A 23,749-nucleotide genomic window follows, 5' to 3' on the forward strand; every position below is an offset into this window, starting at 1 on the left:
GGCTGGGGCCACTTACACCACATCAGGGCCTGTGGCTCTGGCTGAGGCCACTTACACCACACCAGGGCCTGTGGCTGCTGGCTGAGGCCACCTACACCACACCAGGGCATTAGTTGCTATTGAGGCCAATTACACCACACCAGGGTCTGTGGCTCTTGCTCAGGCCACTTACACCACACCAGGGCCTGTGGCACTGGCTGAGGCCACTTACACCACACCAGGGCCTGTGGCTGCTGGCTGAGGCCACTTACACCACACAAGGGCCTGTGGCTGCTGGCTGAGGCCACCTACACCACACCAGGGCCTGTGGCTGCTGGCTGAGACCACTTACACCACACCAGGGCCTGTGGCTCTTGCTCAGGCCACTTACACCACACCAGGGCCTGTGGCTCTTGCTCAGGCCACTTACACCACACCAGGGCCTGTGGCTCTTGCTCAGGCCACTTACACCACACCAGTGCCTGTGGCTTCTGGCTGAGGCGACTTACACCACACCAGGGCCTGTGGCTGCTGGCTGAGGCCACTTACACCACACCAGGGCCTGTGGCTCTTGCTCAGGCCACTCACATCACACCAGGCCCTGCGCTTCTGGCCGAGGCCATCTTCACCAAACCAGGCCCTGTGCTGCTTGCTGTGGCCATGTACAACACACCAGGCCCTGTGCTGGTTCCTGAGGCCATCTTCAACAATCCAGGGCCTGAGTGACCGGCTGGGGCCACTTACACCACATCAGGGCCTGTGGCTCTGGCTGAGGCCACTTACACCACACCAGGGCCTGTGGCTGCTGGCTGAGGCCAGTTACACCACACCAGGGCCTTAGTTGCTATTGAGGCCAATTACACCACACCAGGGTCTGTGGCTCTTGCTCAGGCCACTCACATCACACCAGGCCCTGCGCTTCTGGCCGAGGCCATCTTCACCAAACCTGGCCCTCTGCTGCTAGCTGTGGCCATGTACAACACACCAGGCCCTGTGCTGGTTCCTGAGGCCATCTTCAACAATCCAGGGCCTGTGCTGTTGGATAAATGCCAAACTAAGCCTTTGGGTTAGGTTATTATGCAAACATGCAGGTATGGTTATAGGATTGTCTTCGTAACTTCAGGTACTTGCCACCTAATCACTTGAATCCATAAATTGAGACATTGTGCTGGGGCCAGCAGCTTACGGCCATACCACCCTGAGCACGCCCGACCTCGTCTGATCTCGGAAGCTAAGCAGGGCTGGGCTTGGTTAGTACTCGGATGGGAGACTGCCTTGGAATACCTGGTGCTGTAAGCCTTTCATTTTCATGTCATTGAACCGCTTTTGATCCAGAGAAGGGGTGTATTAAAAGACCAAAAGCAGCTGCCCATTAATGAGGGCACATTAACGACATTGCTTTTGGCTCTTTTCCAATGTCTTGTGCTGCTAGCTGATGCCACCTACACCACACCAGGGCCTGAGTGACCGGCTGGGGCCACTTACACCACATCAGGGCCTGTGGCTCTGGCTGAGGCCACTTACACCACACCAGGGCCTGTGGCTGCTGGCTGAGGCCACCTACACCACACCAGGGCCTTAGTTGCTATTGAGGCCAATTACACCACACCAGGGTCTGTGGCTCTTGCTCAGGCCACTTACACCACACCAGGACCTGTGGCACTGGCTGAGGCCACTTACACCACACCAGGGCCTGTGGCTGCTGGCTGAGGCCACTTACACCACACAAGGGCCTGTGGCTGCTGGCTGAGGCCACCTACACCGCACCAGGGCCTGTGGCTGCTGGCTGAGGCCACTTACAACACACCAGGGCCTGTGGCTCTTGCTCAGGCCACTCATATCACACCAGGCCCTGTGCTTCTGGCCGAGGCCATCTTCACCAAACCAGGCCCTGTGCTGCTTGCTGTGGCCATGTACAACACACCAGGCCCTGTGCTGGTTCCTGAGGCCATCTTCAACAATCCAGGGCCTGTGCTGTTGGATAAATGCCAAACTGAGCCTTTGGGTTAGGGTATTATGCAAACATGCAGGTATGGTTATAGGATTGTCTTCGTAACTTGAGGTACTTGCCACCTAATCACTTGAATCCATAAATTGAGACATTGTGCTGGGGCCAGCAGCTTACGGCCATACCACCCTGAGCACGCCCGACCTCGTCTGATCTCGGAAGCTAAGCAGGGCTGGGCTTGGTTAGTACTTGGATGGGAGACTGCCTGGGAATACCTGGTGCTGTAAGCCTTTCATTTTCATGTCATTGAACCGCTTTTGATCCAGAGAAGGGGTGTATTAAAAGACCAAAAGCAGCTGCCCATTAATGAGGGCACATTAACGACATTGCTTTTGGCTCTTTTCCAATGTCTTGTGCTGCTAGCTGATGCAACCTACACCACACAAGGGCCTGAGTGACCGGCTGGGGCCACTTACACCACATCAGGGCCTGTGGCTCTGGCTGAGGCCACTTACACCACACCAGGGCCTGTGGCTGCTGGCTGAGGCCACCTACACCACACCAGGGCATTAGTTGCTATTGAGGCCAATTACACCACACCAGGGTCTGTGGCTCTTGCTCAGGCCACTTACACCACACCAGGGCCTGTGGCACTGGCTGAGGCCACTTACACCACACCAGGGCCTGTGGCTGCTGGCTGAGGCCACTTACACCACACAAGGGCCTGTGGCTGCTGGCTGAGGCCACCTACACCACACCAGGGCCTGTGGCTGCTGGCTGAGACCACTTACACCACACCAGGGCCTGTGGCTCTTGCTCAGGCCACTTACACCACACCAGGGCCTGTGGCTCTTGCTCAGGCCACTTACACCACACCAGGGCCTGAGTGACCGGCTGGGGCCACTTACACCACATCAGGGCCTGTGGCTCTGGCTGAGGCCACTTACACCACACCAGGGCCTGTGGCTGCTGGCTGAGGCCAGTTACACCACACCAGAGCCTGTGGCTGCTGGCTGAAGCCACTTACACCACACCAGGGCCTTAGTTGCTATTGAGGCCACTTACACCACACCAGGGCCTGTGGCTGCTGGCTGAGGCCACCTACACCACACCAGGGCCTGTGGCTGCTGGCTGAGGCGACTTACACCACACCAGGGCCCTTTTGCTGCTGGCTGAGGCCACTTACACCACACCAGTGCCTGTGGCTTCTGGCTGAGGCGACTTACACCACACCAGGGCCTGTGGCTGCTGGCTGAGGCCACTTACACCACACCAGGGCCTGTGGCTCTTGCTCAGGCCACTTACACCACACCAGGGCCTGTGGCTGCTGGCTGAGGCCACCTACACCACACCAGGGCATTAGTTGCTATTGAGGCCAATTACACCACACCAGGGTCTGTGGCTCTTGCTCAGGCCACTTACACCACACCAGGGCCTGTGGCACTGGCTGAGGCCACTTACACCACACCAGGGCCTGTGGCTGCTGGCTGAGGCCACTTACACCACACCAGGGCCTGTGGCTGCTGGCTGAGGCCACTTACACCACACCAGGGCCTGTGGCTGCTGGCTGAGGCCACCTACACCACACCAGGGCCTGTGGCTGCTGACTGAGGCGACTTACACCACACCAGGGCCCTTTTGCTGCTGGCTGAGGCCACCTACACCCCACCAGGGCCTGTGGCTGCTGGCTGAGGCGACTTACACCACACCAGGGCCTGTGGCTCTTGCTCAGGCCACTCATATCACACCAGGCCCTGTGCTTCTGGCTGAGGCCACTTACACCACACCAGGGCCTGTGGCTGCTGGCTGAGGCCAGTTACACCACACCAGAGCTTGTGGCTGCTGGCTGAAGCCACTTACACCACACCAGGGCCTTAGTTGCTATTGAGGCCAATTACACCACACCAGGGTCTGTGGCTCTTGCTCAGGCCACTTACACCACACCAGGGCCTGTGGCACTGGCTGAGGCGACTTACACCACACCAGGGCCTGTGGCTGCTGGCTGAGGCCACTTACACCACACCAGGGCCTGTGGCTGCTGGCTGAGGCCACCTACACCCCACCAGGGCCTGTGGCTGCTGGCTGAGGCGACTTACACCACACCAGGGCCCTTTTGCTGCTGGCTGAGGCCACTTACACCACACCAGTGCCTGTGGCTTCTGGCTGAGGCGACTTACACCACACCAGGCCCTGCGCTTCTGGCCGAGGCCATCTTCACCAAACCTGGCCCTCTGCTGCTAGCTGTGGCCATGTACAACACACCAGGCCCTGTGCTGGTTCCTGAGGCCACTTACACCACACCAGTGCCTGTGGCTTCTGGCTGAGGCGACTTACACCACACCAGGGCCTGTGGCTGCTGGCTGAGGCCACTTACACCACACCAGGGCCTGTGGCTCTTGCTCAGGCCACTCACATCACACCAGGCCCTGCGCTTCTGGCCGAGGCCATCTTCACCAAACCAGGCCCTGTGGCTCTTGCTCAGGCCACTTACACCACACCAGGGCCTTATTTGCTATTGAGGCCACTTACACCACACCAGGGCCTGAGTGACCGGCTGGGGCCACTTACACCACATCAGGGCCTGTGGCTCTGGCTGAGGCCACTTACACCACACCAGGGCCTGTGGCTGCTGGCTGAGGCCACCTACACCACACCAGGGCCTTAGTTGCTATTGAGGCCAATTACACCACACCAGGGCCTGTGGCTCTTGCTCAGGCCACTTACACCACACCAGGGCCTGTGGCACTGGCTGAGGCCACTTACACCACACCAGGGCCTGTGGCTGCTGGCTGAGGCCACTTACACCACACAAGGGCCTGTGGCTGCTGGCTGAGGCCAGTTACACCACACCAGGGCCTTAGTTGCTATTGAGGCCACTTACACCACACCAGGGCCTGTGGCTCTTGCTCAGGCCACTCACATCACACCAGGCCCTGCGCTTCTGGCCGAGGCCATCTTCACCAAACCTGGCCCTCTGCTGCTAGCTGTGGCCATGTACAACACACCAGGCCCTGTGCTGGTTCCTGAGGCCACTTACACCACACCAGTGCCTGTGGCTTCTGGCTGAGGCCACTTACACCACACCAGGGCCTGTGGCTCTTGCTCAGGCCACTCACATCACACCAGGCCCTGCGCTTCTGGCCGAGGCCATCTTCACCAAACCAGGCCCTGTGCTGCTTGCTGTGGCCATGTACAACACACCAGGCCCTGTGCTGGTTCCTGAGGCCATCTTCAACAATCCAGGGCCTGTGCTGTTGGATAAATGCCAAACTGAGCCTTTGGGTTAGGGTATTATGCAAACATGCAGGTATGGTTATAGGATTGTCTTCGTAACTTCAGGTACTTGCCACCTAATCACTTGAATCCATAAATTGAGACATTGTGCTGGGGCCAGCAGCTTACGGCCATACCACCCTGAGCACGCCTGACCTCGTCTGATCTCGGAATCTAAGCAGGGCTGGGCTTGGTTAGTACTTGGATGGGAGACTGCCTGGGAATACCTGGTGCTGTAAGCCTTTCATTTTCATGTCATTGAACCGCTTTTGATCCAGAGAAGGGGTGTATTAAAAGACCAAAAGCAGCTCCCCATTAATGAGGGCACATTAACGACATTGCTTTTGGCTGTTTTCCAATGTCTTGTGCTGCTAGCTGATGCCACCTACACCACACCAGGGCCTGAGTGACCGGCTGGGGCCACTTACACCACATCAGGGCCTGTGGCTCTGGCTGAGGCCACTTACACCACACCAGGGCCTGTGGCTGCTGGCTGAGGCCAGTTACACCACACCAGGGCCTTAGTTGCTATTGAGGCCAATTACACCACACCAGGGTCTGTGGCTCTTGCTCAGGCCACTCACATCACACCAGGCCCTGCGCTTCTGGCCGAGGCCATCTTCACCAAACCTGGCCCTCTGCTGCTAGCTGTGGCCATGTACAACACACCAGGCCCTGTGCTGGTTCCTGAGGCCATCTTCAACAATCCAGGGCCTGTGCTGTTGGATAAATGCCAAACTAAGCCTTTGGGTTAGGGTATTATGCAAACATGCAGGTATGGTTATAGGATTGTCTTCGTAACTTCAGGTACTTGCCACCTAATCACTTGAATCCATAAATTGAGACATTGTGCTGGGGCCAGCAGCTTACGGCCATACCACCCTGAGCACGCCCGACCTCGTCTGATCTCGGAAGCTAAGCAGGGCTGGGCCTGGTTAGTACTCGGATGGGAGACTGCCTTGGAATACCTGGTGCTGTAAGCCTTTCATTTTCATGTCATTGAACCGCTTTTGATCCAGAGAAGGGGTGTATTAAAAGACCAAAAGCAGCTGCCCATTAATGAGGGCACATTAACGACATTGCTTTTGGCTCTTTTCCAATGTCTTGTGCTGCTAGCTGATGCCACCTACACCACACCAGGGCCTGAGTGACCGGCTGGGGCCACTTACACCACATCAGGGCCTGTGGCTCTGGCTGAGGCCACTTACACCACACCAGGGCCTGTGGCTGCTGGCTGAGGCCACCTACACCACACCAGGGCCTTAGTTGCTATTGAGGCCAATTACACCACACCAGGGTCTGTGGCTCTTGCTCAGGCCACTTACACCACACCAGGGCCTGTGGCACTGGCTGAGGCCACTTACACCACACCAGGGCCTGTGGCTGCTGGCTGAGGCCACTTACACCACACAAGGGCCTGTGGCTGCTGGCTGAGGCCACCTACACCACACCAGGGCCTGTGGCTGCTGGCTGAGGCCACTTACAACACACCAGGGCCTGTGGCTCTTGCTCAGGCCACTCATATCACACCAGGCCCTGTGCTTCTGGCCGAGGCCATCTTCACCAAACCAGGCCCTGTGCTGCTTGCTGTGGCCATGTACAACACACCAGGCCCTGTGCTGGTTCCTGAGGCCATCTTCAACAATCCAGGGCCTGTGCTGTTGGATAAATGCCAAACTGAGCCTTTGGGTTAGGGTATTATGCAAACATGCAGGTATGGTTATAGGATTGTCTTCGTAACTTCAGGTACTTGCCACCTCATCACTTGAATCCATAAATTGAGACATTGTGCTGGGGCCAGCAGCTTACGGCCATACCACCCTGAGCACGCCCGACCTCGTCTGATCTCGGAAGCTAAGCAGGGCTGGGCTTGGTTAGTACTTGGATGGGAGACTGCCTGGGAATACCTGGTGCTGTAAGCCTTTCATTTTCATGTCATTGAACCGCTTTTGATCCAGAGAAGGGGTGTATTAAAAGACCAAAAGCATCTGCCCATTAATGAGGGCACATTAACGACATTGCTTTTGGCTCTTTTCCAATGTCTTGTGCTGCTAGCTGATGCAACCTACACCACACAAGGGCCTGAGTGACCGGCTGGGGCCACTTACACCACATCAGGGCCTGTGGCTCTGGCTGAGGCCACTTACACCACACCAGGGCCTGTGGCTGCTGGCTGAGGCCACTTACACCACACCAGGGCCTGTGGCTGCTGGCTGAGGCCACCTACACCACACCAGGGCATTAGTTGCTATTGAGGCCAATTACACCACACCAGGGTCTGTGGCTCTTGCTCAGGCCACTTACACCACACCAGGGCCTGTGGCACTGGCTGAGGCCACTTACACCACACCAGGGCCTGTGGCACTGGCTGAGGCCACTTACACCACACCAGGGCCTGTGGCTGCTGGCTGAGGCCACTTACACCACACCAGGGCCTGTGGCTGCTGGCTGAGGCCACTTACACCACACCAGGGCCTGTGGCTCTTGCTCAGGCCACTTACACCACACCAGGGCCTGTGGCACTGGCTGAGGCCACTTAGACCACACCAGGGCCTGTGGCTGCTGGCTGAGGCCACTTACAACACACCAGGGCCTGTGGCTGCTGGCTGAGGCCACTTACACCAAACCAGGGCCTGTGGCTGCTTGCTGAGGCCATCTTCACCAAACCAGGCCCTGTGCTGCTTGCTGTGGCCATGTAAAACACACCAGGTCCTGTGCTGGTTCTTGAGGCCATCTTCAACAATCCAGGGCCTGTGCTGTTGGATAAATGCCAAACTGAGCCTTTGGGTTAGGGTATTATGCAAACATGCAGGTATGGTTATAGGATTGTCTTCGTAACTTCAGGTACTTGCCACCTAATCACTTGAATCCATAAATTGAGACATTGTGCTGGGGCCAGCAGCTTACGGCCATACCACCCTGAGCACGCCCGACCTCGTCTGATCTCGGAAGCTAAGCAGGGCTGGGCTTGGTTAGTACTTGGATGGGAGACTGCCTGGGAATACCTGGTGCTGTAAGTCTTTCATTTTCATGTCATTGAACCGCTTTTGATCCAGAGAAGGGGTGTATTAAAAGACCAAAAGCAGCTACCCATTAATGAGGGCACATTAACGACATTGCTTTTGGCTCTTTTCCAATGTCTTGTGCTGCTAGCTGATGCCACCTACACCACACCAGGGCCTGAGTGACCGGCTGGGGCCACTTACACCACATCAGGGCCTGTGGCTGCTGGCTGAGGCCACCTACACCACACCAGGGCCTTAGTTGCTATTGAGGCCAATTACACCACACCAGGGTCTGTGGCTCTTGCTCAGGCCACTTACACCACACCAGGGCCTGTGGCACTGGCTGAGGCCACTTACACCACACCAGGGCCTGTGGCTGCTGGCTGAGGCCACCTACACCACACCAGGGCCTGTGGCTGCTGGCTGAGACCACTTACACCACACCAGGGCCTGTGGCTCTTGCTCAGGCCACTTACACCACACCAGGGCCTGTGGCTCTTGCTCAGGCCACTTACACCACACCAGGGCCTGTGGCTCTTGCTCAGGCCACTTACACCACACCAGGGCCTGTGGCTCTTGCTCAGGCCACTTACACCACACCAGGGCCTGTGGCTCTTGCTCAGGCCACTCATATCACGCCAGGCCCTGTGCTTCTGGCCGAGGCCATCTTCACCAAACCAGGCCCTGTGCTGCTTGCTGTGGCCATGTACAACACACCAGGCCCTGTGCTGGTTCCAGAGGCCATCTTCAACAATCCAGGGCCTGTGCTGTTGGATAAATGCCAAACTGAGCCTTTGGGTTAGGGTATTATGCAAACATGCAGGTATGGTTATAGGATTGTCTTCGTAACTTCAGGTACTTGCCACCTAATCACTTGAATCCATAAATTGAGACATTGTGCTGGGGCCAGCAGCTTACGGCCATACCACCCTGAGCACGCCCGACCTCGTCTGATCTCGGAAGCTAAGCAGGGCTGGGCTTGGTTAGTACTTGGATGGGAGACTACCTGGGAATACCTGGTGCTGTAAGCCTTTCATTTTCATGTCATTGAACCGCTTTTGATCCAGAGAAGGGGTGTATTAAAAGACCAAAAGCAGCTGCCCATTAATGAGGGCACATTAACGACACTGCTTTTGGCTCTTTTCCAATGTCTTGTGCTGCTAGCTGATGCCACCTACACCACACCAGGGCCTGAGTGACCGGCTGGGGCCACTTACACCACATCAGGGCCTGTGGCTCTGGCTGAGGCCACTTACACCACACCAGGGCCTGTGGCTGCTGGCTGAGGCCACCTACACCACACCAGGGCCTGTGGCTGCTGACTGAGGCGACTTACACCACACCAGGGCCCTTTTGCTGCTGGCTGAGGCCACTTACACCACACCAGTGCCTGTGGCTTCTGGCTGAGGCGACTTACACCACACCAGGGCCTGTGGCTGCTGGCTGAGGCCACTTACACCACACCAGGGCCTGTGGCTCTTGCTCAGGCCACTCACATCACACCAGGCCCTGCGCTTCTGGCCGAGGCCATCTTCACCAAACCAGGCCCTGTGGCTCTTGCTCAGGCCACTTACACCACACCAGGGCCTTATTTGCTATTGAGGCCAATTACACCACACCAGGGCCTGTGGCTCTTGCTCAGGCCACTCACATCACACCAGGCCCTGCGCTTCTGGCCGAGGCCATCTTCACCAAACCAGGCCCTGTGCTGCTTGCTGTGGCCATGTACAACACACCAGGCCCTGTGCTGGTTCCTGAGGCCATCTTCAACAATCCAGGGCCTGTGCTGTTGGATAAATGCCAAACTGAGCCTTTGGGTTAGGTTATTATGCAAACATGCAGGTATGGTTATAGGATTGTCTTCGTAACTTCAGGTACTTGCCACCTAATCACTTGAATCCATAAATTGAGACATTGTGCGGGGGCCAGCAGCTTACGGCCATACCACCCTGAGCACGCCCGACCTCGTCTGATCTCGGAAGCTAAGCAGGGCTGGGCTTGGTTAGTACTTGGATGGGAGACTGCCTGGGAATACCTGGTGCTGTAAGCCTTTCATTTTCATGTCATTGAACCGCTTTTGATCCAGAGAAGGGGTGTATTAAAAGACCAAAAGCAGCTGCCCATTAATGAGGGCACATTAACGACACTGCTTTTGGCTCTTTTCCAATGTCTTGTGCTGCTAGCTGATGCCACCTACACCACACCAGGGCCTGAGTGACCGGCTGGGGCCACTTACACCACATCAGGGCCTGTGGCTCTGGCTGAGGCCACTTACACCACACCAGGGCCTGTGGCTGCTGGCTGAGGCCAGTTACACCACACCAGAGCCTGTGGCTGCTGGCTGAAGCCACTTACCCCACACCAGGGCCTTAGTTGCTATTGAGGCCACTTACACCACACCAGGGCCTGTGGCTGCTGGCTGAGGCCACCTACACCACACCAGGGCCTGTGGCTGCTGGCTGAGGCGACTTACACCACACCAGGGCCTTAGTTGCTATTGAGGCCAATTACACCACACCAGGGTCTGTGGCTCTTGCTCAGGCCACTTACACCACACCAGGGCCTGTGGCACTGGCTGAGGCCACTTACACCACACCAGGGCCTGTGGCTGCTGGCTGAGGCCACTTACACCACACAAGGGCCTGTGGCTGCTGGCTGAGGCCACCTACACCACACCAGGGCCTGTGGCTGCTGGCTGAGGCCACTTACACCACACCAGGGCCTTAGTTGCTATTGAGGCCAATTACACCACACCAGGGTCTGTGGCTCTTGCTCAGGCCACTTACACCACACCAGGGCCTGTGGCACTGGCTGAGGCCACTTACACCACACCAGGGCCTGTGGCTGCTGGCTGAGGCCACCTACACCACACCAGGGCCTGTGGCTGCTGGCTGAGGCCACTTACACCACACCAGGGCCTTAGTTGCTATTGAGGCCAATTACACCACACCAGGGTCTGTGGCTCTTGCTCAGGCCACTTACACCACACCAGGGCCTGTGGCACTGGCTGAGGCCACTTACACCACACCAGGGCCTGTGGCTGCTGGCTGAGGCCACTTACACCACACAAGGGCCTGTGGCTGCTGGCTGAGGCCACCTACACCACACCAGGGCCTGTGGCTGCTGGCTGAGGCCACTTACAACACACCAGGGCCTGTGGCTGCTGGCTGAGGCCACCTACACCACACCAGGGCCTTAGTTGCTATTGAGGCCAATTACACCACACCAGGGTCTGTGGCTCTTGCTCAGGCCACTTACACCACACCAGGGCCTGTGGCACTGGCTGAGGCCACTTACACCACACCACGGCCTGTGGCTGCTGGCTGAGGCCACTTACACCACACAAGGGCCTGTGGCTCTTGCTCAGGCCACTCACATCACACCAGGCCCTGCGCTTCTGGCCGAGGCCATCTTCACCAAACCTGGCCCTCTGCTGCTAGCTGTGGCCATGTACAACACACCAGGCCCTGTGCTGGTTCCTGAGGCCACTTACACCACACCAGTGCCTGTGGCTTCTGGCTGAGGCGACTTACACCACACCAGGGCCTGTGGCTGCTGGCTGAGGCCACTTACACCACACCAGGGCCTGTGGCTCTTGCTCAGGCCACTCACATCACACCAGGCCCTGCGCTTCTGGCCGAGGCCATCTTCACCAAACCAGGCCCTGTGGCTCTTGCTCAGGCCACTTACACCACACCAGGGCCTTATTTGCTATTGAGGCCACTTACACCACACCAGGGCCTGTGGCTCTGGCTTAGGTCACTTACACCACACCAGGGCCTGTGGCACTTGCTCAGGCCACTTACACCACACCAGGGCCTGTGGCTGCTGGCTGAGGCCACTTACACCACACCAGGGCCTGTGGCTCTTGCTCAGGCCACTTACACCACACCAGGGCCTGTGGCACTGGCTGAGGCCACTTAGACCACACCAGGGCCTGTGGCTGCTGGCTGAGGCCACTTACACCACACCAGTGCCTGTGGCTTCTGGCTGAGGCCACTTACACCACACCAGGGCCTGTGGCTGCTGGCTGAGGCCACCTACACCACACCAGGGCCTGTGGCTGCTGACTGAGGCGACTTACACCACACCAGGGCCCTTTTGCTGCTGGCTGATGCCACTTACACCACACCAGTGCCTGTGGCTTCTGGCTGAGGCGACTTACACCACACCAGGGCCTGTGGCTGCTGGCTGAGGCCACTTACACCACACCAGGGCCTGTGGCTCTTGCTCAGGCCACTCACATCACACCAGGCCCTGCGCTTCTGGCCGAGGCCATCTTCACCAAACCAGGCCCTGTGGCTCTTGCTCAGGCCACTTACACCACACCAGGGCCTTATTTGCTATTGAGGCCAATTACACCACACCAGGGTCTGTGGCTCTTGCTCAGGCCACTTACACCACACCAGGGCCTGTGGCACTGGCTGAGGCCACTTACACCACACCAGGGCCTGTGGCTGCTGGCTGAGGCCACTTACACCACACAAGGGCCTGTGGCTGCTGGCTGAGGCCACCTACACCACACCAGGGCCTGTGGCTGCTGGCTGAGACCACTTACACCACACCAGGGCCTGTGGCTCTTGCTCAGGCCACTTACACCACACCAGGGCCTGTGGCTCTTGCTCAGGCCACTTACACCACACCAGGGCCTGTGGCTCTTGCTCAGGCCACTTACACCACACCAGTGCCTGTGGCTTCTGGCTGAGGCGACTTACACCACACCAGGGCCTGTGGCTGCTGGCTGAGGCCACTTACACCACACCAGGGCCTGTGGCTCTTGGTCAGGCCACTCACATCACACCAGGCCCTGCGCTTCTGGCCGAGGCCATCTTCACCAAACCAGGCCCTGTGCTGCTTGCTGTGGCCATGTACAACACACCAGGCCCTGTGCTGGTTCCTGAGGCCATCTTCAACAATCCAGGGCCTGAGTGACCGGCTGGGGCCACTTACACCACATCAGGGCCTGTGGCTGCTGGCTGAGGCCACTTACACCACACCAGGGCCTGTGGCTGCTGGCTGAGGCCACTTACACCACACCAGGGCCTTAGTTGCTATTGAGGCCAATTACACCACACCAGGGTCTGTGGCTCTTGCTCAGGCCACTTACACCACACCAGGGCCTGTGGCACTGGCTGAGGCCACTTACACCACACCAGGGCCTGTGGCTGCTGGCTGAGGCCACCTACACCACACCAGGGCCTGTGGCTGCTGGCTGAGGCCACTTACACCACACCAGGGCCTTAGTTGCTATTGAGGCCAATTACACCACACCAGGGTCTGTGGCTCTTGCTCAGGCCACTTACACCACACCAGGGCCTGTGGCACTGGCTGAGGCCACTTACACCACACCAGGGCCTGTGGCTGCTGGCTGAGGCCACTTACACCACACAAGGGCCTGTGGCTGCTGGCTGAGGCCACCTACACCACACCAGGGCCTGTGGCTGCTGGCTGAGGCCACTTACAACACACCAGGGCCTGTGGCTGCTGGCTGAGGCCACCTACACCACACCAGGGCCTTAGTTGCTATTGAGGCCAATTACACCACACCAGGGTCTGTGGCTCTTGCTCAGGCCACTTACACCACACCAGGGCCTGTGGCACTGGCTGAGGCCACTTACACCACACCAGGGCCTGTGGCTGCTGGCTGAGGCCACTTACACCACACAAGGGCCTGTGGCTCTTGCTCAGGCCACTCACATCACACCAGGCCCTGCGCTTCTGGCCGAGGCCATCTTCACCAAACCTGGCCCTCTGCTGCTAGCTGTGGCCATGTACAACACACCAGGCCCTGTGCTGGTTCCTGAGGCCACTTACACCACACCAGTGCCTGTGGCTTCTGGCTGAGGCGACTTACACCACACCAGGGCCTGTGGCTGCTGGCTGAGGCCACTTACACCACACCAGGGCCTGTGGCTCTTGCTCAGGCCACTCACATCACACCAGGCCCTGCGCTTCTGGCCGAGGCCATCTTCACCAAACCAGGCCCTGTGGCTCTTGCTCAGGCCACTTACACCACACCAGGGCCTTATTTGCTATTGAGGCCACTTACACCACACCAGGGCCTGTGGCTCTGGCTTAGGTCACTTACACCACACCAGGGCCTGTGGCACTTGCTCAGGCCACTTACACCACACCAGGGCCTGTGGCTGCTGGCTGAGGCCACTTACACCACACCAGGGCCTGTGGCTCTTGCTCAGGCCACTTACACCACACCAGGGCCTGTGGCACTGGCTGAGGCCACTTAGACCACACCAGGGCCTGTGGCTGCTGGCTGAGGCCACTTACACCACACCAGGGCCTGTGGCTGCTGGCTGAGGCCACTTACACCAAACCAGGGCCTGTGGCTGCTTGCTGAGGCCATCTTCACCATACCAGGCCCTGTGCTGCTTGCTGTGGCCATGTAAAACACACCAGGTCCTGTGCTGGTTCTTGAGGCCATCTTCAACAATCCAGGGCCTGTGCTGTTGGATAAATGCCAAACTGAGCCTTTGGGTTAGGGTATTATGCAAACATGCAGGTATGGTTATAGGATTGTCTTCGTAACTTCAGGTACTTGCCACCTAATCACTTGAATCCATAAATTGAGACATTGTGCTGGGGCCAGCAGCTTACGGCCATACCACCCTGAGCACCCCCGACCTCGTCTGATCTCGTAAGCTAAGCAGGGCTGGGCTTGGTTAGTACTTGGATGGGAGACTGCCTGGGAATACGTGGTCCTGTAAGCCTTTCATTTTCATGTCATTGAACCGCTTTTGATCCAGAGAAGGGGTGTATTAAAAGACCAAAAGCAGCTCCCCATTAATGAGGGCACATTAACGACATTGCTTTTGGCTGTTTTCCAATGTCTTGTGCTGCTAGCTGATGCCACCTACACCACACCAGGGCCTGAGTGACCGGCTGGGGCCACATACACCACATCAGGGCCTGTGGCTGCTGGCTGAGGCCACTTACACCACACCAGGGCCTGTGGCTGCTGGCTGAGGCCACCTACACCACACCAGGGCCTTAGTTGCTATTGAGGCCAATTACACCACACCAGGGTCTGTGGCTCTTGCTCAGGCCACTTACACCACACCAGGGCCTGTGGCACTGGCTGAGGCGACTTACACCACACCAGGGCCTGTGGCTGCTGGCTGAGGCCACTTACACCACACCAGGGCCTGTGGCTGCTGGCTGAGGCCACCTACACCACACCAGGGCCTTAGTTGCTATTGAGGCCAATTACACCACACCAGGGCCTGTGGCTCTTGCTCAGGCCACTCACATCACACCAGGCCCTGCGCTTCTGGCCGAGGCCATCTTCACCAAACCAGGCCCTGTGGCTCTTGCTCAGGCCACTTACACCACACCAGGGCCTTATTTGCTATTGAGGCCAATTACACCACACCAGGGCCTGTGGCTGCTGGCTGAGGCCACTTACACCACACAAGGGCCTGTGGCTGCTGGCTGAGGCCACCTACACCACACCAGGGCCTGTGGCTGCTGGCTGAGACCACTTACACCACACCAGGGCCTGTGGCTCTTGCTCAGGCCACTTACACCACACCAGGGCCTGTGGCTCTTGCTCAGGCCACTTACACCACACCAGGGCCTGTGGCTCTTGCTCAGGCCACTTACACCACACCAGGGCCTGTGGCTCTTGCTCAGGCCACTCATATCACGCCAGGCCCTGTGCTTCTGGCCGAGGCCATCTTCACCAAACCAGGCCCTGTGCTGCTTGCTGTGGCCATGTACAACACACCAGGCCCTGTGCTGGTTCCTGAGGCCATCTTCAACAATCCAGGGCCTGTGCTGTTGGATAAATGCCAAACTGAGCCTTTGGGTTAGGGTATTATGCAAACATGCAGGTATGGTTATAGGATTGTCTTCGTAACTTCAGGTACTTGCCACCTAATCACTTGAATCCATAAATTGAGACATTGTGCTGGGGCCAGCAGCTTACGGCCATACCACCCTGAGCACGCCCGACCTCGTCTGATCTCGGAAGCTAAGCAGGGCTGGGCTTGGTTAGTACTTGGATGGGAGACTGCCTGGGAATACCTGGTGCTGTAAGCCTTTCATTTTCATGTCATTGAACCGCTTTTGATCCAGAGAAGGGGTGTATTAAAAGACCAAAAGCAGCTGCCCATTAATGAGGGCACATTAACGACATTGCTTTTGGCTCTTTTCCAATGTCTTGTGCTGCTAGCTGATGCAACCTACACCACACAAGGGCCTGAGTGACCGGCTGGGGCCACTTACACCACATCAGGGCCTGTGGCTCTGGCTGAGGCCACTTACACCACACCAGGGCCTGTGGCTGCTGGCTGAGGCCACCTACACCACACCAGGGCATTAGTTGCTATTGAGGCCAATTACACCACACCAGGGTCTGTGGCTCTTGCTCAGGCCACTTACACCACACCAGGGCCTGTGGCACTGGCTGAGGCCACTTACACCACACCAGGGCCTGTGGCTGCTGGCTGAGGCCACTTACACCACACAAGGGCCTGTGGCTGCTGGCTGAGGCCACCTACACCACACCAGGGCCTGTGGCTGCTGGCTGAGACCACTTACACCACACCAGGGCCTGTGGCTCTTGCTCAGGCCACTTACACCACACCAGGGCCTGTGGCTCTTGCTCAGGCCACTTACACCACACCAGGGCCTGTGGCTCTTGCTCAGGCCACTCATATCACGCCAGGCCCTGTGCTTCTGGCCGAGGCCATCTTCACCAAACCAGGCCCTGTGCTGCTTGCTGTGGCCATGTACAACACACCAGGCCCTGTGCTGGTTCCAGAGGCCATCTTCAACAATCCAGGGCCTGTGCTGTTGGATAAATGCCAAACTGAGCCTTTGGGTTAGGGTATTATGCAAACATGCAGGTATGGTTATAGGATTGTCTTCGTAACTTCAGGTACTTGCCACCTAATCACTTGAATCCATAAATTGAGACATTGTGCTGGGGCCAGCAGCTTACGGCCATACCACCCTGAGCACGCCCGACCTCGTCTGATCTCGGAAGCTAAGCAGGGCTGGGCTTGGTTAGTACTTGGATGGGAGACTACCTGGTGCTGTAAGCCTTTCATTTTCATGTCATTGAACCGCTTTTGATCCAGAGAAGTGGTGTATTAAAAGACCAAAAGCATCTGCCCATTAATGAGGGCACATTAACGACATTGCTTTTGGCTCTTTTCCAATGTCTTGTGCTGCTAGCTGATGCAACCTACACCACACAAGGGCCTGAGTGACCGGCTGGGGCCACTTACACCACATCAGGGCCTGTGGCTCTGGCTGAGGCCACGTACACCACACCAGGGCCTGTGGCTGCTGGCTGAGGCCACTTACACCACACCAGGGCCTGTGGCTGCTGGCTGAGGCCACCTACACCACACCAGGGCATTAGTTGCTATTGAGGCCAATTACACCACACCAGGGTCTGTGGCTCTTGCTCAGGCCACTTACACCACACCAGGGCCTGTGGCACTGGCTGAGGCCACTTACACCACACCAGGGCCTGTGGCTGCTGGCTGAGGCCACTTACACCACACCAGGGCCTGTGGCTGCTGGCTGAGGCCACTTACACCACACCAGGGCCTGTGGCTGCTGGCTGAGGCCACCTACACCACACCAGGGCCTGTGGCTGTTGACTGAGGCGACTTACACCACACCAGGGCCCTTTTGCTGCTGGCTGAGGCCACTTACACCACACCAGTGCCTGTGGCTTCTGGCTGAGGCGACTTACACCACACCAGGGCCTGTGGCTGCTGGCTGAGGCCACTTACACCACACCAGGGCCTGTGGCTCTTGCTCAGGCCACTCACATCACACCAGGCCCTGCGCTTCTGGCCGAGGCCATCTTCACCAAACCAGGCCCTGTGCTGCTTGCTGTGGCCATCTTCAACAATCCAGGGCCTGTGCTGTTGGATAAATGCCAAACTGAGCCTTTGGGTTAGGGTATTATGCAAACATGCAGGTATGGTTATAGGATTGTCTTCGTAACTTCAGGTACTTGCCACCTAATCACTTGAATCCATAAATTGAGACATTGTGCTGGGGCCAGCATCTTACGGCCATACCACCCTGAGCACGCCCGACCTCGTCTGATCTCGTAAGCTAAGCAGGGCTGGGCTTGGTTAGTACTTGGATGGGAGACTGCCTGGGAATACCTGGTGCTGTAAGCCTTTCATTTTCATGTCATTGAACCGCTTTTGATCCAGAGAAGGGGTGTATTAAAAGACCAAAAGCAGCTCCCCATTAATGAGGGCACATTAACGACATTGCTTTTGGCTGTTTTCCAATGTCTTGTGCTGCTAGCTGATGCCACCTACACCACACCAGGGCCTGAGTGACCGGCTGGGGCCACTTACACCACATCAGGGCCTGTGGCTGCTGGCTGAGGCCACTTACACCACACCAGGGCCTGTGGCTGCTGGCTGAGGCCACCTACACCACACCAGGGCCTTAGTTGCTATTGAGGCCAATTACACCACACCAGGGCCTGTGGCACTTGCTCAGGCCACTTACACCACACCAGGGCCTGTGGCTTCTGGCTGAGGCCACCTACACCACACCAGGGCCTGTGGCTGCTGGCTGAGGCCACTTACAACACACCAGGGCCTGTGGCTCTTGCTCAGGCCACTTACACCACATCAGGGCCTGTGGCTCTTGCTCAGGCCACTTACACCACATCAGGGCCTGTGGCTCTGGCTGAGGCCACTTACACCACACCAGGGCCTGTGGCTGCTGGCTGAGGCCACTTACACCACACCAGGGCCTGTGGCTGCTGGCTGAGGCCACCTACACCACACCAGGGCATTAGTTGCTATTGAGGCCAATTACACCACACCAGGGTCTGTGGCTCTTGCTCAGGCCACTTACACCACACCAGGGCCTGTGGCACTGGCTGAGGCCACTTACACCACACCAGGGCCTGTGGCTGCTGGCTGAGGCCACTTACACCACACCAGGGCCTGTGGCTGCTGGCTGAGGCCACTTACACCACACCAGGGCCTGTGGCTGCTGGCTGAGGCCACCTACACCACACCAGGGCCTGTGGCTGCTGACTGAGGCGACTTACACCACACCAGGGCCCTTTTGCTGCTGGCTGAGGCCACTTACACCACACCAGTGCCTGTGGCTTCTGGCTGAGGCGACTTACACCACACCAGGGCCTGTGGCTGCTGGCTGAGGCCACTTACACCACACCAGGCCCTGTGCTGCTTGCTGTGGCCATGTACAACACACCAGGCCCTGTGCTGGTTCCTGAGGCCATCTTCAACAATCCAGGGCCTGTGCTGTTGGATAAATGCCAAACTGAGCCTTTGGGTTAGGGTATTATGCAAACATGCAGGTATGGTTATAGGATTGTCTTCGTAACTTCAGGTACTTGCCACCTAATCACTTGAATCCATAAATTGAGACATTGTGCTGGGGCCAGCAGCTTACGGCCATACCACCCTGAGCACGCCCGACCTCGTCTGATCTCGGAAGCTAAGCAGGGCTGGGCTTGGTTAGTACTTGGATGGGAGACTGCCTGGGAATACCTGGTGCTGTAAGCCTTTCCTTTTCATGTCATTGAACCGCTTTTGATCCAGAGAAGGGGTGTATTAAAAGACCAAAAGCATCTGCCCATTAATGAGGGCACATTAACAACACTGCTTTTGGCTCTTTTCCAATGTCTTGTGCTGCTAGCTGATGCCACCTACACCACACCAGGGCCTGAGTGACCGGCTGGGGCCACTTACACCACATCAGGGCCTGTGGCACTGGCTGAGGCCACTTACACCACACCAGGGCCTGTGGCTGCTGGCTGAGGCCAGTTACACCACACCAGAGCCTGTGGCTGCTGGCTGAAGCCACTTACACCACACCAGGGCCTTAGTTGCTATTGAGGCCACTTACACCACACCAGGGCCTGTGGCTGCTGGCTGAGGCCACCTACACCACACCAGGGCCTGTGGCTGCTGGCTGAGGCGACTTACACCACACCAGGGCCCTTTTGCTGCTGGCTGAGGCCACTTACACCACACCAGTGCCTGTGGCTTCTGGCTGAGGCGACTTACACCACACCAGGGCCTGTGGCTGCTGGCTGAGGCCACTTACACCACACCAGGGCCTGTGGCTCTTGCTCAGGCCACTCACATCACACCAGGCCCTGCGCTTCTGGCTGAGGCCATCTTCACCAAACCAGGCCCTGTGGCTCTTGCTCAGGCCACTTACACCACACCAGGGCCTTATTTGCTATTGAGGCCACTTACACCACACCAGGGCCTGTGGCTCTGGCTTAGGCCACTTACACCACACCAGGGCCTGTGGCACTTGCTCAGGCCACTTACACCACACCAGGGCCTGTGGCTCTTGCTCAGGCCACTTACACCACACCAGGGCCTGTGGCACTGGCTGAGGCCACTTAGACCACACCAGGGCCTGTGGCTGCTGGCTGAGGCCACTTACAACACACCAGGGCCTGTGGCTGCTGGCTGAGGCCACTTACACCACACCAGGGCCTGTGGCTCTTGCTCAGGCCACTCACATCACACCAGGCCCTGTGCTTCTGGCCGAGGCCATCTTCACCAAACCAGGCCCTGTGCTGCTTGCTGTGGCCATGTACAACACACCAGGCCCTGTGCTGGTTCCTGAGGCCATCTTCAACAATCCAGGGCCTGTGCTGTTGGATAAATGCCAAACTGAGCCTTTGGGTTAGGGTATTATGCAAACATGCAGGTATGGTTATAGGATTGTCTTCGTAACTTCAGGTACTTGCCACCTAATCACTTGAATCCATAAATTGAGACATTGTGCTGGGGCCAGCAGCTTACGGCCATACCACCCTGAGCACGCCCGACCTCGTCTGATCTCGCAAGCTAAGCAGGGCTGGGCTTGGTTAGTACTTGGATGGGAGACTGCCTGGGAATACCTGGTGCTTTAAGCCTTTCATTTTCATGTCATTGAACCGCTTTTGATCCAGAGAAGGGGTGTATTAAAAGACCAAAAGCAGCTCCCCATTAATGAGGGCACATTAACGACATTGCTTTTGGCTGTTTTCCAATGTCTTGTGCTGCTAGCTGATGCCACCTACACCACACCAGGGCCTGAGTGACCGGCTGGGGCCACTTACACCACATCAGGGCCTGTGGCTGCTGGCTGAGGCCACTTACACCACACCAGGGCCTGTGGCTGCTGGCTGAGGCCACCTACACCACACCAGGGCCTGTGGCTGCTGACTGAGGCGACTTACACCACACCAGGGCCCTTTTGCTGCTGGCTGAGGCCACTTACACCACACCAGTGCCTGTGGCTTCTGGCTGAGGCGACTTACACCACACCAGGGCCTGTGGCTGCTGGCTGAGGCCACTTACACCACACCAGGGCCTGTGGCTCTTGCTCAGGCCACTCACATCACACCAGGCCCTTCGCTTCTGGCCGAGGCCATCTTCACCAAACCAGGCCCTGTGCTGCTTGCTGTGGCCATGTACAACACACCAGGCCCTGTGCTGGTTCCTGAGGCCATCTTCAACAATCCAGGGCCTGTGCTGTTGGATAAATGCCAAACTGAGCCTTTGGGTTAGGGTATTATGCAAACATGCAGGTATGGTTATAGGATTGTCTTCGTAACTTCAGGTACTTGCCACCTAATCACTTGAATCCATAAATTGAGACATTGTGCTGGGGCCAGCAGCTTACGGCCAGCAGCTTACGGCCATACCACCCTGAGCACGCCCGACCTCGTCTGATCTCGGAAGCTAAGCAGGACTGGGCTTGGTTAGTACTTGGATGGGAGACTGCCTGGGAATACCTGGTGCTGTAAGCCTTTCATTTTCATGTCATTGAACCGCTTTTGATCCAGAGAAGGGGTGTATTAAAAGACCAAAAGCAGCTGCCCATTAATGAGGGCTTATTAACGACATTGCTTTTGGCTCTTTTCCAATGTCTTGTGCTGCTAGCTGATGCAACCTACACCACACAAGGGCCTGTGGCTCTGACTGAGGCCACTTACACCACACCAGGGCCTGTGGCTGCTGGCTGAGGCCACTTACACCACACCAGGGCCTGTGGCTGCTGGCTGAGGCCACCTACACCACACCAGGGCATTAGTTGCTATTGAGGCCAATTACACCACACCAGGGTCTGTGGCTCTTGCTCAGGCCATTTACACCACACCAGGGCCTGTGGCACTGGCTGAGGCCACTTACACCACACCAGGGCCTGTGGCTGCTGGCTGAGGCCACTTACACCACACCAGGGCCTGTGGCTGCTGGCTGAGGCCACTTACACCACACCAGGGCCTGTGGCTGCTGGCTGAGGCCACCTACACCACACCAGGGCCTGTGGCTGCTGACTGAGGCGACTTACACCACACCAGGGCCCTTTTGCTGCTGGCTGAGGCCACCTACACCCCACCAGGGCCTGTGGCTGCTGGCTGAGGCGACTTACACCACACCAGGGCCTGTGGCTCTTGCTCAGGCCACTCATATCACACCAGGCCCTGTGCTTCTGGCTGAGGCCACTTACACCACACCAGGGCCTGTGGCTGCTGGCTGAGGCCAGTTACACCACACCAGAGCTTGTGGCTGCTGGCTGAAGCCACTTACACCACACCAGGGCCTTAGTTGCTATTGAGGCCAATTACACCACACCAGGGTCTGTGGCTCTTGCTCAGGCCACTTACACCACACCAGGGCCTGTGGCACTGGCTGAGGCGACTTACACCACACCAGGGCCTGTGGCTGCTGGCTGAGGCCACTTACACCACACCAGGGCCTGTGGCTGCTGGCTGAGGCCACCTACACCCCACCAGGGCCTGTGGCTGCTGGCTGAGGCGACTTACACCACACCAGGGCCCTTTTGCTGCTGGCTGAGGCCACTTACACCACACCAGTGCCTGTGGCTTCTGGCTGAGGCGACTTACACCACACCAGGCCCTGCGCTTCTGGCCGAGGCCATCTTCACCAAACCTGGCCCTCTGCTGCTAGCTGTGGCCATGTACAACACACCAGGCCCTGTGCTGGTTCCTGAGGCCACTTACACCACACCAGTGCCTGTGGCTTCTGGCTGAGGCGACTTACACCACACCAGGGCCTGTGGCTGCTGGCTGAGGCCACTTACACCACACCAGGGCCTGTGGCTCTTGCTCAGGCCACTCACATCACACCAGGCCCTGCGCTTCTGGCTGAGGCCATCTTCACCAAACCAGGCCCTGTGGCTCTTGCTCAGGCCACTTACACCACACCAGGGCCTTATTTGCTATTGAGGCCACTTACACCACACCAGGGCCTGTGGCTCTGGCTTAGGCCACTTACACCACACCAGGGCCTGTGGCACTTGCTCAGGCCACTTACACCACACCAGGGCCTGTGGCTCTTGCTCAGGCCACTTACACCACACCAGGGCCTGTGGCACTGGCTGAGGCCACTTAGACCACACCAGGGCCTGTGGCTGCTGGCTGAGGCCACTTACAACACACCAGGGCCTGTGGCTGCTGGCTGAGGCCACTTACACCACACCAGGGCCTGTGGCTCTTGCTCAGGCCACTCACATCACACCAGGCCCTGTGCTTCTGGCC

At 57.8% G+C, this 23,749-nt stretch overlaps 9 non-coding genes and 6 pseudogenes across 9 annotated transcripts; all 15 read left to right on the plus strand.

Annotated features, from left to right (window-relative positions):
• Positions 1-1,159: 1,159 nt before the first annotated feature.
• LOC146637027 (5S ribosomal RNA) lies at positions 1,160-1,278 on the plus strand (annotated as a pseudogene).
• Positions 1,279-2,098: 820 nt separating this feature from the next.
• LOC146637028 (5S ribosomal RNA) lies at positions 2,099-2,217 on the plus strand. The gene has a single exon (XR_014905703.1). It is a non-coding gene; the product is annotated as a 5S ribosomal RNA (ribosomal RNA).
• Positions 2,218-5,323: 3,106 nt separating this feature from the next.
• On the plus strand, positions 5,324-5,442 carry LOC146637029 (5S ribosomal RNA; annotated as a pseudogene).
• A 622-nt stretch (positions 5,443-6,064) lies between these two features.
• Positions 6,065-6,183, plus strand: LOC146637030 (5S ribosomal RNA). The gene has a single exon (XR_014905569.1). It is a non-coding gene; the product is annotated as a 5S ribosomal RNA (ribosomal RNA).
• An 820-nt stretch (positions 6,184-7,003) lies between these two features.
• On the plus strand, positions 7,004-7,122 carry LOC146637031 (5S ribosomal RNA). Its single transcript, XR_014905705.1, has one exon. It is a non-coding gene; the product is annotated as a 5S ribosomal RNA (ribosomal RNA).
• A 979-nt stretch (positions 7,123-8,101) lies between these two features.
• On the plus strand, positions 8,102-8,220 carry LOC146637032 (5S ribosomal RNA). The gene has a single exon (XR_014905548.1). It is a non-coding gene; the product is annotated as a 5S ribosomal RNA (ribosomal RNA).
• Positions 8,221-9,117: 897 nt separating this feature from the next.
• Positions 9,118-9,236, plus strand: LOC146637033 (5S ribosomal RNA). The gene has a single exon (XR_014905495.1). It is a non-coding gene; the product is annotated as a 5S ribosomal RNA (ribosomal RNA).
• Positions 9,237-10,136: 900 nt separating this feature from the next.
• On the plus strand, positions 10,137-10,255 carry LOC146637034 (5S ribosomal RNA). Its single transcript, XR_014905706.1, has one exon. It is a non-coding gene; the product is annotated as a 5S ribosomal RNA (ribosomal RNA).
• Positions 10,256-14,811: 4,556 nt separating this feature from the next.
• Positions 14,812-14,930, plus strand: LOC146637035 (5S ribosomal RNA; annotated as a pseudogene).
• Positions 14,931-16,141: 1,211 nt separating this feature from the next.
• On the plus strand, positions 16,142-16,260 carry LOC146637036 (5S ribosomal RNA). Its single transcript, XR_014905707.1, has one exon. It is a non-coding gene; the product is annotated as a 5S ribosomal RNA (ribosomal RNA).
• An 898-nt stretch (positions 16,261-17,158) lies between these two features.
• LOC146637037 (5S ribosomal RNA) lies at positions 17,159-17,267 on the plus strand (annotated as a pseudogene).
• A 982-nt stretch (positions 17,268-18,249) lies between these two features.
• On the plus strand, positions 18,250-18,368 carry LOC146637038 (5S ribosomal RNA; annotated as a pseudogene).
• Positions 18,369-19,626: 1,258 nt separating this feature from the next.
• LOC146637039 (5S ribosomal RNA) lies at positions 19,627-19,745 on the plus strand. Its single transcript, XR_014905708.1, has one exon. It is a non-coding gene; the product is annotated as a 5S ribosomal RNA (ribosomal RNA).
• A 1,254-nt stretch (positions 19,746-20,999) lies between these two features.
• Positions 21,000-21,118, plus strand: LOC146637040 (5S ribosomal RNA; annotated as a pseudogene).
• A 760-nt stretch (positions 21,119-21,878) lies between these two features.
• On the plus strand, positions 21,879-21,997 carry LOC146637041 (5S ribosomal RNA). The gene has a single exon (XR_014905616.1). It is a non-coding gene; the product is annotated as a 5S ribosomal RNA (ribosomal RNA).
• Positions 21,998-23,749: the final 1,752 nt, after the last annotated feature.

This window comes from Diplotaxodon limnothrissa, linkage group LG3, assembly GCF_057381915.1.
Source record: "Diplotaxodon limnothrissa isolate DT_005_m linkage group LG3, D_limnothrissa_male_GT1.1, whole genome shotgun sequence".
Taxonomy (NCBI): domain Eukaryota; kingdom Metazoa; phylum Chordata; class Actinopteri; order Cichliformes; family Cichlidae; genus Diplotaxodon; species Diplotaxodon limnothrissa.